Source organism: Cyprinus carpio, chromosome B19 (assembly GCF_018340385.1).
Source record: "Cyprinus carpio isolate SPL01 chromosome B19, ASM1834038v1, whole genome shotgun sequence".
Lineage (NCBI taxonomy): Eukaryota > Metazoa > Chordata > Actinopteri > Cypriniformes > Cyprinidae > Cyprinus > Cyprinus carpio.
In genome coordinates this window covers 30,388,934-30,404,202 of record NC_056615.1, presented here as the reverse complement: position 1 = coordinate 30,404,202, position 15,269 = coordinate 30,388,934, and the positions used below count along the sequence as shown (strand labels likewise).

At 45.0% G+C, this 15,269-nt stretch overlaps 1 protein-coding gene and 1 pseudogene across 1 annotated transcript in view; both read right to left on the bottom strand.

The window, feature by feature from the left end:
* LOC109058809 overlaps positions 1 to 15,269 on the bottom strand; it is a 726,037-nt pseudogene that overhangs the window by 7,358 nt on the left and 703,410 nt on the right.
* LOC109045202 (solute carrier family 39 member 4) overlaps positions 1 to 15,269 on the bottom strand; it is a 668,471-nt gene that overhangs the window by 133,103 nt on the left and 520,099 nt on the right. The gene's annotated exons all lie outside the window — the stretch shown is intronic.

The window sequence follows — 15,269 nt, the reverse complement described above, 5'->3', positions numbered from 1 at the left end:
ACACACGCGCAAACACAGACACTCACTCACTCACTCACTCACTCACTATCACACACATTACACCTCTCTCTCGCTCTCTCTCTCTCTTCTCACAACACACACACACACAACACACGCGCGCACACACAGATACTCTCACACACATACACTCTCTCTCTCACACACACACACACACACACACACACACACACACACACAACACACACACACACACACACACACACACACACAACACACACGACACTCTCACACACATGACACTCTCTCTCTCTCTCTCACACACAACACACACACACACATACACACACACACACAGACATCACACACACACACACACATACACACACTCTCTCTCTCTCTCTCTCTCACACACACACACACACACACACACACACATACACTCTCTGTCTCTCTCTCTTTTCAGAACTTTTCAACACCTGATGGGACACACTTACAGTGTTGTAAAAACCCAAGTGTTTACAGAGTTAAATTTTTTTTATTGTCAATACTTAAAATAAACTTCTAAATGTCTGTTCAGTAGTTCTTATAAGAGATGACACAATTACATTTCTGGTGCTTCTAATTAAGTGATAAAAAGCAGTTGCAATCGATGTACAAAATAAATATACTCACTTTTGCATCAATAAAACGTAGTACATTGTTTTACTACAAAATATCTAATTATTATTAATATTTAACTTACATTAGAAAGGTTTCCGTGACATCTCGCGACAATTAGGCCTAAGTGAAAAAAATGCTAGAATTCATTCAAATAGATGTGATTTCATCTCTGTGTCTGATTTGAAGCGGGAAAGTGCAACACTAGTTTTAACTTGTCTATAACTTGGCAAGTGACCATGAAATAAGCAGATAATCAAACGGTTTGCAGTGCATTAAAGGATTTTAAATGCTCTTTGCGTCAGCGGTTCTTTGCCTCCTCGTCATGCACTGAACTCCTTTAATGCCCAGCAAACCGTTGATTATCCCTTACATACAGAACGGAACTAGAACCCTAACTAGAGTTACTGGGTAATGCCATACATCACAAAGATGAGTATGAAGTGCGAGGGATCACCTGCATCTGCAGCGAGAGCTGTCTGCGGGCGTAGTCGGCCTGGTTGTGGCGCGTGAAGTCGTCGCTGTAGCTGTGCGAGTGCACGATGTTGGGCTGCACCAGGCTGTTCTGCGTCCTCAGGGCCGACAGGTCCTCGCTGCGGGAGAAGCCGCTGTGAGCGAAGGACGGCACGTGTCCGTTCTCCGGCTCGGGCGGCAGCAGCAGCGGCGGCGGGGGCGTGTGGTACTGCGGCCCGTCGGACGCCAGGTGGAACAGAGGGTTCTGGAAGGACAGAGGCACGTGCATGGCAGCCGCCTGAGACAGAGAGTCCGTGGCCAGGTGATTCAGACGCAAACCACCCGACATACTGGAGCCGGCCGAGACACGCCCCCCGGCCCTGAGAGGGGCCCCGAAGCCGGCCAGAGACCCCTGAGACGAGTTCAGCAGGTCGTTCACCGAGTGCAGGTTGGACACGCTGTTGATGCGAGAGTCCTGCAGGTCCATCATAGAAACACTCTTATTCACACTGAGAACCTGACGAGACACACACCACACACTCCTGCATCAGTCTCCTGGAGTCCAGCACACAACACTTACATTCCGTTACACAAGCTCTATAATAAATGTTACCACATTCATAAGGACACATTATAATAAAATAATACAAAAAAAAGAGTAATTAACAGTGCTGTCTAACGATTAACTCACATTCAAAATAAAGTTTACACAGTATATATGTATTATGTATATATAAATACACACACACACATACACACACAGTATATATATTTAAAATATTTACATGTATATATTTATATTCATATAATTTATATTATCTATAAATATATTTATTTTATAAACATAACATTTTTCTTAAACATATACATGCATGGGTGTGTATTTATATATACACTATATTATAATAAATATATATAGTACACACACATACTTTATTTTGGATGTGATTAATCATGATTAATCATTTGACAGCACTAGACACACTTCATAAAAATAATCATTATAATGTTAATAATAATAGTATTTTATATAAATATTACAATAATTATACTTACATATTAATTAAAAAAATATATTTATTACACATTATTGTACTAGGCATAATAGATATCCCATTAACCATGAATATTTATCCTACTGGTTATTCTTATTTAAATTTATATATTTAATAAATATTCATATCAAAATTAGTATTACTAATCCATATAATATATAAATGATTTATTATAAATATTACAATGCTAATAATACTTGTTCATTAAAATAAATATTTATTCAACATTATTATATGCATAATAAATTGCCATTAATAAGAATATTTATTATACAACTTACATATACATACATATTAACACATAAATTTATATTTTTAATAATAATAGTAATACTATTAAAAATAGCATTGTTAGTAATTATATTACAACATTACTACTAACAATAATATTTATTATTAATATTTCAATACTTAGAATACATACATATATGTATTATAAATACCCATTAATATTAATATTTAAATTGTAATATTTATATAATTATTACATTTCTAATATGTGACCCTGAAGCACAAAAGCAGTCATACGTAGCACAGCTATATTCATAGCGTATGTGTATGTCTGTATGTGTGTGTGTATGTGTGTGTCGGTATATGTGTGTGTATGTGTGTGTATGTGTATATGTGTGTGTGTATGTGTGCGTCGGTATATGTGTGTCTGTATATGTGTGTGTGTGTGTGTGTCTGTATATGTGTGTGTGTGTTTGTGTGTGTCTGTATATGTGTGTCTGTATATGTGCTTTATTTTCTTTCTTTATATTTTTTTGTGTGTGTCTGTCTGTATGTGTGTGTGTGTGTGTGTGTGTGTGTGTGTGTCTCTATATGTGTGTGTGTGTGGTTTGTCTGTGTGTGTGTGTGTGTGGTCTGTATATGTGTGTGTGTGTGTCTGTCTGTATGTGTGTGTGTGTGTGTGTGTGTGTCTCTATGTGTGTGTGCGTGTGTGTATGTATGTATGTGTGTATGTGTGTGTGTCTGTATATGTGTGTCTGTATGTGTGTGTGTCTGTATATGTGTGTCTGTATGTGTGTCTGTATATGTGTGTGTGTGTCTGTATATGTGTGTGTGTGTGTGTGTCTGTATGTGTGTGTGTGTGTCTGTATATGTGTGTGTGTGTGTGTGTGTCTGTATGTGTGTGTGTCTGTATATGTGTGTCTGTATTGTGTGTACGTGTCGGTTGTTCTTGTGTGTGTGTGTGTGTGTGTGATATATGTGTGTGTGTGTGTTATTGTGTCTGTATGTGTGTGTATGTGTGTCTGTATATGTGTCTGTCTGTCTGTATGTGTGTGTGTGTGTGTGTGTATATGTGTGTGTGTGTGTCTGTATATGTGTGTGTGTGTGTGTGTGTGTCTGTATATGTGTATGGTCGTGTGTTTGTGGGATGTGTGTGTGAGAGAGAGTGTGTGTCTGTATATGTGTGTGTTTGTGAGTCTATGTGTGTGTGTGTGTGTGTGCACCTTGGGGTCTGGATCAGTGATGTCAGAGCTGCTCGTGCAGTAGGCGGGGCTTGGAGCGTGCGGAGAGGTGGGACGGGTCACGTTTTAGAAGACGTCTTTGTTGCCACGGAGATCTCGAACGCCAGCCTCGGAGGAACGCAGCCATTCCCAGTGTGAGAGGAGAGACCGCCGCTGCCGAGAGAGACCAGAAGGGGGGAGAGGGGCACGGCAGACGAGAGATGTGCTATTGAGCTACACACACGAGATAAATGTAAACATAAAACAGTAAATGGTTGTTCTGGCGCTCTTTGACGTGCTCGCTTTAAAAGATAATCAATCAATCGGGGTTTTTCAAAAGAGGGACGTGCAGCGAAACGGCTTAATGTCACCTGCATTTAGGGGTGTCTGTCACGGTGGTACTTTGATCTTATCATCTCTCTGCTGTGTCTGGTGTGTGTTTGTGCTCCCCCTACAGGTGCGCGGGGAGTGTGGGGTAAGAAAGTGGATTGGGGTGCACCGGGCCACAGGGGTGCCTCATTAATAGAGCTTCCTGTTGGGCTATCCTCGTGGAGCGTTCCTTGTTGTGCTCGGCGTTGCGCCGAGAACGTTTGTTAGATAGTCTGTTGTGATGGGGACTGACCAATAAAGGAGGTCTTTGTAGAAACCGGCCGAAACCGCTTTTTTCCTTCTGGTTTGTTGCTCCCTAATAAGGTTGCGTAAACAATTGGGGGTCGTCTCGGGGATACAACTTGGGTAAGGTTTGTGCGAATTTTGGTTGGAAAGCCAGTGGTACTTTGAAGGGGATTTAAAGGTATGGATGAAGAAAATATCCTTTGAAAAAAGAAAAAGAAAGTAAATTGATCAAGAGGCTCTTTATCATTTTGTAGGTTCTATAGGGGGTTGGCGCTTGGCCCAGAAAGCTTATATGGGAGGGGGGGGGGTTTGTTAGGGGGAGGGGGGGATATTTTTTTTTGTTCTTTTTGGTTTTGCCTCGGTGGCTTTTTTTTTTTTTTCAAAAAAATTTTGGTTTTAGAAAACGGGATTCTTCCTGTTCTTCGAGGTAGGTTAGTTTACGGTTTTTTTTTAAAATCCTTTTTTTTTATGTTTTCTTTGGTTTGTTTTCTTTTTTTGGGGAGGGGGGGGGGTTCTGGGGGGCAAAATTCTTACGGGAGCATATTTATGGTCTCGTCGAGCGGTGGGGAGGGGGAGACCATCGAGGTTTGCGGGGGCGACCGGATCGGGCGGCCATTGGCGTCTTCCCAAACTTAGGGGAGTTAGTTCGTGCGGGAACGTACCCGGTCTTGGGCCAAAACTGAATCACTAGGGTTATTTGGGTTAAACGGAATGGTTTAGTTTCTTTAAATAAAATTGGGATTTTGGGGTAACAAAAAAAAAAAGTTGTTTTTAAGTGTGGAATATTTGGTTGAGCCGAGTGTTTTTGTTTTCCAAGCGAAGATTTGCAAAACGGTAATTGGGGGGGGGCCAGACGATGTAATTGAAAATTTTCTTCAGTCTCCGTCGGAGGAAAGAATACTTAGGAATTAGAAGGGGAAGGACCAAAGAGGAATTATTAGAATTAGCTGGGGCATTTCTAAAATCGAGCTAGGGAATACATTATTAATCAGAAAAGGGACGGGAATTGGAAATTAGTAATTGCGGAATGCGCTGTGATGGATCTTAAATATTTGAGGAAGAAAATTATAGGGTGCTGGGATTTAGCTGGATTGCCTGATTTAAGCACTTTTGCCAGGGGGGGGGGCGAGGGGGCTCTTTCGCGGTACGCCAGAGGGGGAGCGGACCGGGGGGGGACTACTCTTAAATTGCCGGGGGTCTTTGGGCACAGTTAAGCACTCTTTGTACTTAAGAGCAGCGAAAGACTTTACTGTACTGGTGATGGTACAAAGTGATACTCGAGTGGGAGAAGCGCGCTTGGAATGTGGACAAGGGCCGTCTGGAGATTGACGGGGCGGTCGGACTAACGATTTAAGGGGGTCCAAGGTAAGCCGGGGGGTGCAGATTTTGGGGGAGGGGGGTCATCACGACACAAGTGGGTGGACAAAGAAAAAATTTGAAGGGTTACCTGGAGGGGGGAAATGAGAAGGAGGTGGAGTTACAACAATTTCGAACTGTCTTGAGGGAGTGGGGGGCGGGGGGTTAAATAAAGGAATGTTTGAACTCGGGGGGGGGGTTTCAGCTGAGGGGGGCGACGGGGAAAAACAAAAAGAAGCTGGGGGGAGGTACCTCTACACTGCTGGTGGCCAGAATTATGAAGCCATTTGGGGGGCGGGGTTCTACAAATAATGACGCGTCGAGGGGAGAGGGGGTGGGCATGACTTCGGGACAAAAAGCGAAAGTGTTGTGACATGAAACAAGACGGTTGGAGTTAACGAGGGGGGGGGATTGGGGGGAGGGGGTTAAGAGGTCTTCTAGTGTTTAAATGTCTTTTAGTTACTTCTAGGATAAGCTGGGGGGGTTAATGTGATGGCGGACCAAAACAGGAAAACCACTGCCTGGAGGGGGGGAGGGGGGGTCTCCTGCGGGGGGGGAGAGGGGGGGGTTAAAAGCGGCTTTTTTTGCTTCCACAGTGCGGGGGGATGGGGTGGGGGTACGTGCCGTCGGGAGGGCCAGGTGGGAAATAGAAGACTGCACGATTGAGGACCCGGAAGGAGATCGTAGTCCCTATGGCTCTAGCCGGGGGGTGTTGGGAGACAAATCACTCAAGAACTTTGAACAAAGAAAAATTATGTGCGGGGGCATCAAAGGTTAGATAAAAAAACTGAAAAGATTGTCAGAGAGGCTTAGCAAATCTAGGGGAAATCAAACCTAAGATTTTATGGAGATTATGATTGGCTTTGAAAAATTTTCATTTTTTTCTGGCTTGGGGAATTAGAGGTGGGGGGGGAGGGGGGGGTGGAAACTGCAATAAAGAAAAGGGAGAACCAAAGGATGTAAGAGGAGGAGCTGAGGAGGAAAGGGAGAGGAGGGAAGGGGGGAAGGGGGGCGAAGGCGGAGGAGGGAGGGGGGGGGGGGGAAGGGAGGGAGGAGGGAGGGGGGGGGAAGGGAGGGGGAGGGGGAAGGGGAGGGGCAGAAGGAAAAAAAAGAGGGGAAAGGGGAGGAAAAGAAAAAAAGGGAGGGGGGAAAAGGAAGGAGGGAAGGGAAAAGGAAGAGGGGGGAGGGAGGGGGGGGGGAGGGAGAAGGGGAGGGGGAGGGAGGGGGGGGGGGGAGAAAGAGGAGAGGGGGGGGGGGGGGGGGGAAAGAGGAGAGGAAGGGGGGAAGGGGGGAGGGGGGGGGGGGGGAGGGGAGGGGGGGGGGGGGAGGGGGGGGGGAGGGGGGGACGGGGGGGGGGGGGGGGGAAGAGAAAAAAAGACGGGGGGGGGGGGGGGGGAGGGGAGGGGAAAGGAAGGGGGGGAGAGGGGGGGGGGGGGGGAAGGAAGGAGGGGGGGAGGAGGAGGGGGGGGGGGGGAAGGGGGGGAAAAGGAAGGGGGGGTGGGGGGAAGGAGGAGGGGGGGGGGGAAGGGAGGGGGAGAGGGGGGGGGGGGGGAAGAGGAGAATAGAAGGGAGGGGGGGGGGAAGGAAGGAGGGGGGAAAAGGGGGAGGGGGGGGGGGGGGGGGAAGGAGGGAAGGGGGGGGAAGGGAGGAGAAGGGAAGAGGGGAAAAAGGGGAGGGGGGGGGGGGGGGGAGGGGGGGGGGGGGGGAGGGGGGGGGGGGGGGGGGGGGGGGGGGGAGGGGAAGGGGGGAGAGGGGGAGAGGGAGGGGGGGAGAGGGGGGGGAAGGGGAAAGGAAGGAGGGGAGGGGAAAAAGGGGGAGGGGGGGGGGGGGGAGGGGAAGGGGGGGGAGGGGGGAGGGAAGGGGGGGGGGGGGGGGAGGGGGGGGGGGGGAGAGGGAAGGGGAAGGGGGGGGGGGGGGGGGAGGGGGGGGAAGGGGGGAGGGGGGGGGGGGGGAAGAGGGGGGGGGGGGGGGGAGGGGGGGAGGGGGAGGGGGGGAGAAGGGAGGGGGGGGGGAGGGGGGAAAAGGAGGGGGGGGGTGGGGGGGAAGGAAGGGGGGGGGGGGGGGAGGGGGGAAAGGGGGGGGGAGGGGGGGGGGGGGGGAAGGGGAGGGAGGAGGGGGGGAGGAAGGGGGAGGGGGGGGGGGGGGGGAGGGAGGGGGGAAGGGAGACGGAAGGGGGGGGGAGGAAAAAGAAGGGAAAGAGGAGGAAAAAAAGGGGGGGGGAGGGGGGAGAGGGAGGGAGGAGGGAGGGGGGGGGAGGGAGAGGGAGGGGAGGGGGGGGAAGGAGGGAGGGAGGGGATGGAGGGAAAGGAGGAGGGGGTATGAGGGGAGGGGGGAAGGGGAAGGGGAGCCGGGAAGGATAGGGGGAGAGGGAAGGGGGGGGGGTAGGGGGGGGGGGAGAGGGGAGACGGGAGGGGGGGAGGGAGGGGGAAGAGAACGAGGGGGGGGAGGAGGGGATTTGGAGGAGGGGGGGAGGGGGGGAGGGAAGGGGGGGGGGGGGGGTAGGGAATGGGGAGAAGGGAGAGGGGAAAGAGGGGGCGGGGGGAGGTAGGGTTAAGAAGGGGTTGGAGGAGGGAGGTAGGAGGTGGAGAAAGAAGTGGGAAAAGTGGGGGTGATGGGAAGGGAGGGATGGACGGGAGGGAGAGGAGACGGGAGGGGGACCGGACCCCCCGGAGAGAGTGAGGAGAAGGGGACAGACGGCTAGGGAGTTAGGGGGGGGGAAGGGTGGATGGGAGAGAAGGGGAGAAGAGAAAGTGGCCAAGGAGGAAAAAAGGATGGGGGAGGGGAAAAGAGAGAGAGAGGAGAGGTGACAAGAGGTGAGGAGATGGGGAGGGGGGTAAGAGGAATGGGGGGGGAAGGATGAGGTGAAAGAATAAGGGAAGGAGTGGGAAGGATTAAGGTTTGATGTGTGAGGTTAAGGTTTAAGGAATTGGCGGGAAACTATTGGTTTCCTGAAATTAAGTCTGCTGTGTCTGGTGTGTGTTTTTGTGCTACCCCTACAGGTGAGCCTGGCGGAGCTGGTGAGGTAATCAGGTGGATTGGGTGCACCGTGGTGCACAGGTGTGCCCATTAATAAGGGATTCCTGTTGGGCTTCCTCGTGGAGCGTTCCTTTCAGTCACATCGATCCGCTGGCCAGGACCGTGATGTTGATCGGCGTTGCGAGAGTTTGAGAGATAGGTCTTTGTGATGGTGGAAAGAATGAAAATAAAGAGGAGTGTAAACCGCCGGGAAACCGCTTTTTTCCTCCTTCATTGTTTGCTCACCTAATAAGGGCCGTATACAGTGTCCCTCGTAAGGATTATTTTGGTAATTCAGTAAATCGGATAAGTTATAATAGTTGTTTTCTGCAGTCGTAAAATAGGATTTAATGTGAATAAGGTACTATAAACTATTTTACTTAAAATTGTAAATTTATATTAATACAACGAGCCAATAAGAATTTAGTTCAAATAAAGTAATCAAAGGCAAGTATTCATATGTAAAATCCATAATGCTATCATAAACAAATAGCTAATGGTCATTATTGCATATTTAACAAAGGTATTTTATTTTGCAATCGCGATTTACAGTCAGCACAATTGAGAAAGATATCAAGTGATTTCTCCAGTGTTTGCGTAAGTTATAAACAAAACTTACCTGAAAATCTGAAGAATGGAGCACGTCGCGTTCCAGAAGGGATTTTAATAATGGATGCCAAGTTATCCAAACAACATACACATAGGAGCTTGATTAATGCTCCACACATGTAAATGCAAAACAGTTGTTTTTTGTGGAGCCAGCATTTATTTACCTGCGAACAAAGTTTTATTACAGAGACACTCAACCTCTACATCTGTAATTAAGCACATATATTAAACCTGCATCACATATATTTATTTCCTGAATCATAGCGGGGTGAATTCACAACCAGCATTAGCTTAAAGTTATGTAGTATTAATTTACATCCCTCCAGGCTTTTATGATCGAGCTAAATTATATCGCAAATCAAGGCAAACCTAAATATTTTGACAAAAGTTGTGCAAATTTCCATATATTGCCGAGTGAATTTCCCGAGAATTGGGACGTCACTGAATTCGGCTGCATGGGTATAATATTTTATGCGGTTGTTGCCTGGCGTACGCCAAATGGGAATGAACAGCCTTGCGTATTCTCATCACTAGCTGATTTAACAAGAGCTTCATATGGATAGAAAGACGTTGATTATATAACCGAAAGTGGATAATTGAGAAGCAGAAAAGCTGAGATAGAGTTCTTAAGCCTGCGTAAAATTAATATGATTGAATGTATTTAAAGTGGGTCCCGCAGCATGCAGGATTCGTGTGTCAGGTTTTACATTGTTTCGAACTGAAAACAGTTACAAGCACACGAAGCGAGTGCAAGTTTGTTTTAATGATGATCTTGCAAATCGCCTTTCTCTAATAATGTGCTCGTTAGCAAGTTTCACAATGCGCGTGCGGCTAAATGTTTCTCAGAGAGCGGTTGGAAGAGGGGCGTGGTGCAGCAGAGCTCATTAGCATTTAAAGGGACCTGCACCGAAACGGGTCGCTGTGAAACAGCTATCTGATTGTTGACAGGGTAAAAAAATGGGTGTTTTAAGACGCGGGCGTGTTGAAAATTGTGACCTAAGTATGTTAAAGACTTTCATTACGAGTGCCGAAAGTAATGAATATCAAATGTGAGGAATAACTGGCCAGGCGCGGTGAACCGCTTTATCAAAGAAACAGCAATTTATTCAGTAAACCACTGTTTACTAAAAAAAGTTAATTTTTTTCCCCCTGCTAAACCGAAATCATACCGATCCGTGACATTTTTCCTAAACTGTGGTCCGTAACTAGGGTTGTAAACAATGTAATCGCGTGACGATTACTTGTCGATAAGAGAGTACAATTCGATTCAGGCTTTCGATGGTCGGTTAACCGATTTAATGCTGGGCTGGTGCGGCTCATGCGGCAGAACACGTGCGAGCGGCTGTGAGTGACGGTGGACGGTATATAAAAGCATCATCATTCATTCACAATGTACAAATTAAGCTTTGAATGTGATTTTAAACTTTAAAGTAGCCTACATTAAAATAGAAACAACATCAAAGTTCTTCAACCAAAAAAAGCAACTAAAAGGTAGTAACAAATCATTTCGTTTTTTTTTCATATCGTGCAGGCTGCAGGGCGGCGGGACACAGGGACATAAAGGCTATATCCTATACTTGTTAATTCGTTCCTACGACTTATTAAATTTTTGGCAATTGCTTGCCCATAATTACATTAATTTTGTTTCCTAAATAACAGATGATTTAAACTAAATAAGGAACAAAAAAATTAATAATCGAACGAATTCTCTAATTCATGAAATCTTTAATTCCCTTCCCATGTTTACCACAGTAAGAGATGCGAAAACAGGTGATTAAACATGTGAAAGATAATAAAATAAGGAATATTATGAGGGTTGCGAAATTAGAGGGTTCAGACTGTGAAGATTTAGGAAAAGAAACAATGCCTTTCGTGTATTGATTTGTGGAAATTCATGCCTAACCGGCAAACCAGAACAAAGCCGCGTAAATGAAGGCTATAGGCTCGAACGTCATCCAGATGCATGCTAGCGATCTAACATTTCCTATAGTCCTCTAATAAACAAAGCTTTTATACCACACTTGTCATAATCAGAGCTTATAATCTGTAAAATAAATAATTGCTGGATTCAAAACAGCGATTAATAGGCGCTGTGACGCCACAATACGTTTTCCCACGCGCATTCATCGTTCATGAGTTTCTGCATGGACCTAACTAAAGCACAGGTTCTCAAGCCCTGGGACAAAATGGGATGCTTTAAGGAAAATGTATAGCTATATAAGTCATAGGCCCAACATAAAAATAACCTCTTTTTTTTTTTTTAAATATGCGAAATATATCCGACTTAAATAATTAACCAACGGATTTAAAACAGAAGTGTGGGCTGCGCTCCATAAGTTCACGGAAAAAAGAAAGGATGACAACGCATTCTGTTTGTTTGCTTTATTTTACAAGAGCACAAATATTCTGTTTTTATTGTGTGTGCGCACAAAGGTAAAACTAAACACTTTTTGCGGAAAAAAGGTTTTTTTTTTATGTCTCAGCTGTTTCGATTGCGCCGGAGCCTGCTGCACACGTATATTCTAGCGATTCAAACTTGCATCGCAGTCTGTTCATTATCAAAATAAAATAGTCAACTAAACAACATTTAAAAGGTTACACTGGTCAGTTTAAATAGACCCTAGTATACCGGTTCACTCTGCTGTTATGCCAATGACGTTTTTTGCTCATATGAAAAGGATGATGAATTTTCCGTCTATATGCGAATGCGTACAAGCATTAACATTATAAATAATAGTTTAACATTCAAATACATTGCGAATATGGAAACATTTGAATTTGTGCCGAATGAGACATGAGCAATAACCTCCAAATAGGAATCTAAAAATCTCCTAAATCTAACCAAACCCGCGCTCTTCGCTCGTCCTCGTATGCACGCACAACATGCACTGCGCACGTCTCTAATGCACTGTGCCTATGCCTGATTTATAAAAACAAATAGCCTACCGGATTGCTAAAATTAAAAATCGACATTTTATAGGACAGAAGATCCAGCTGGATCAAATTAATGTGAGCCAACAGTGTTTTGCTGCAGCAGCGCCGATGTAAGCAGTTCACTTAATGTGCAGCAGAAGCCACACGCGCGCCACAGTTACGTTTTGGATAATTTTATTTTAAATACCATAAGTCAGTTGAAAACATTGCAATTGTGTTTTAAAATACAACAACGAGCACACCACACAATCATTTAAAGAGGCGTGTGCAGCGATCTCCATGCGGGACATGAAACGGTCAACAAACTAAAATTAGGCTACCTCAAAAGTATGGCGCGTTCTCTTCATTTTATGAAATCATCATAATCACATCTATTCATTTTATAATCCTGCTACTAGCATTTTATTCAGACTAAAACCCCTTTAATTCAAGTGAGAAAGCGTTTTGTGTGGGGGGGGCTTTTGCACGTCCTGTCATGCCGGGTGACTGCGTGCCTGCAATAGACGCATTTTGCCAGCATTTATGGTTAACGATTAATCGATTTAATTGATCGTTTAATTTAAACGACGATCGATCATGGAAATAATCGAAATTTGACATCCCTGAGTGGTGCTGTACCGAAAAACCTCATGTTTGCTGTACAATATACCACGTCCAAAAAAAACACTATGTACTGTTTAGTGAGTGTGTTAGTGTATCCAGACAGTCACCTGTTGAGGTCTCTCATCTGAGGCTCTGGAAGTCGTTGGTGGCGAGGCGGCTGAAGGTGGGGCGGGCCAGGTGGCGCTCGGGCGGCTGGTGACTGGCCTGACGGTGCAGCTGTGGGTTCCTCAGAGCCACGCTGATGTCGTTCAGTAACCGTGGCAACGGCCCCAGCTTCAGGATGGCGTCCTGAAGAAACACAAACACTTAAGCGTTGTGAAGGACTCACACCAAACACGAAGACGATGTGGCGCAGCCGTTACCAGAGTCATGTCAAAACAGTTTTTGAGAGTAAAGAGTTAAAGAAAATACTATACAAAAGAAAAAATACTATTATTGAAACAAATGACCCCCAGTTCTTGCATTTGACCCTTTGCAAGACCCCCCCCCCCACCCAATCGTAAAAACACTTTCTCAGGGGGGGGGGGCTGGGATGCAAGCAAATCTCCACAGCTGACCTATTCTGATCTAAAAAAAGTGAGTTGTCACGGAACGGTGAGGGAGTTTGAATCTATGAACTTTGATAGCAAATTTTTGAAATTTAGTTTCAGTCTTAGGACTAAAATGCCATTTAGCTTTAGTCATATTTTAGTCAGTCTAAATTGTTTTAGTCTTAGTTTAGTTTTAGTGATTAAATATCATAAACTTTAGTCGACTAAAATCTACAGTATTTGAATGGGTTTAGTTACAGTGGAATGCAACTTTTATTAAGCATTTCTCTAAAATTCCAAACACACTATGATTTCCCGGAGAAAACATCTGGTAATGATGATTTAAACACAGTACAGACACAGATTTAACTGCAAAATTAAGTAAAATCACTTCTTATAAAGAGACGAGAACATCGCCCTCTTTTGATCTACCAGTGGTTATATAACATGCATTCTTTTTATAACAACTTGCACACAACATCCTTCATCTTACAAAGCAGACATTTATTTTTATAAATTAAAAATAAGATCCTTATTAGGGCTACTAAAGTGATTCATTCCAGAGCAGTGAGTGTCTTTGATCTTTCTTTTATTTATTCATTAAACAATAAGAACAAAGGACAATAACTAAATTAGTCTGCTGTGCCTTTTAAAACTGGTCTTTTAACACTGCGTACACTTCACAAGAGTTTATGACTTAAGACGTCACTGGGTGTGTTTAGTGAATAATCGCACAGCTTAGAGGTCGCGATGTTATTTCTCAGTGCAGCCGTCAGAGGGAACAAATCGGGCTTCTGTTGTCGTGTGCAGGCTTCGGCTATGCACTAAGTTCACAAGTGCGTTGGCATCGTACCTCAAGGCTCAGTACTTAGGGTTGTTCCGGTATGGACTAGTGCTGGTTCGACACTAGACTTCTACCACATGTTAGACACCACGTTGGGAGATATCATCAGGAAATCGACAGTGTCAATAGTAGCTTCACTGTCACAAGTGCTGATGATACCTCAGCTCTATAGGGCCGTTGCTCTTTAGTTTACTAAATAGGAACATGTTATTCACGTAACAAAAACTTTAAGAGTAAATATGAACAGGATTCCACTCAAAATCAATAATTTTTTTTTTACATATAAGATAAATACAGAATATAATACAACCTGCAATTATTAACTATGTTAAATAAGATAAAATATTCAGTTCTTGTATTTAATCGCATTTTATTAACCATGATTTTCACTGCTGACCTTCAATGATCCACTTCAACCATACTACAAGCAAGAATAACACGTGTTTAATTTTAGTTATTGCTGAATAGTTGAACTTTCTTCTCCTGTGTCATATTCTTCATGTGATTTGTTTGAGCGGCGCCCTCTACTGTACAGACGTGAATTTACGTTTCCTTCAGCCTGAGACGCAGATTTAAAAAGTAACTCAAAATTAACGCAATTAGTTACTTCTTTAGGGAGTAATGCAACATTGTAATACAGTACTTTTAAAACAGTATCTTTCCTCAACATTGTTCATTATTGATTTTTTGATGAGTTTTTTTTTGAAAAATGATTGGTCAATGAAATAAACAGTGGGCCGTACCTTACTCAGCTGCGCCCATGACCCTCCCACAGGAGACTGTGCAGGATGGAGAGCTCGCGGCCAGGTCTACTGTAGCCCTCGAACGCCCCGGCGTTACTCACACACTCCAGATTGGAGATCTCGTACAGGAACTGCTGCATGGAGCCCCACTCCATCTCAAGGAACTCATTCATGAAGCCCAGATAGTCCTCCTTCCCACTGAACCTGCAGAGAACACACACACAGCAGTGTGGGAGAGAGAGACAGACAGAGAGAGAGAGAGAGGACAGATGCATGGAGAGAGAGAGGGATGGGCGACAGAAAGAAAGAGAGACAGACAATAAGTGAGGAGCCAACAGACTGAAGATCACCTCTAAACACTGCGAGACACACACAGAAACCCTGAGACACACAGCAGAGTTATTATCTCAACCTCAAAATACTTACATTACTAAACTCAACAA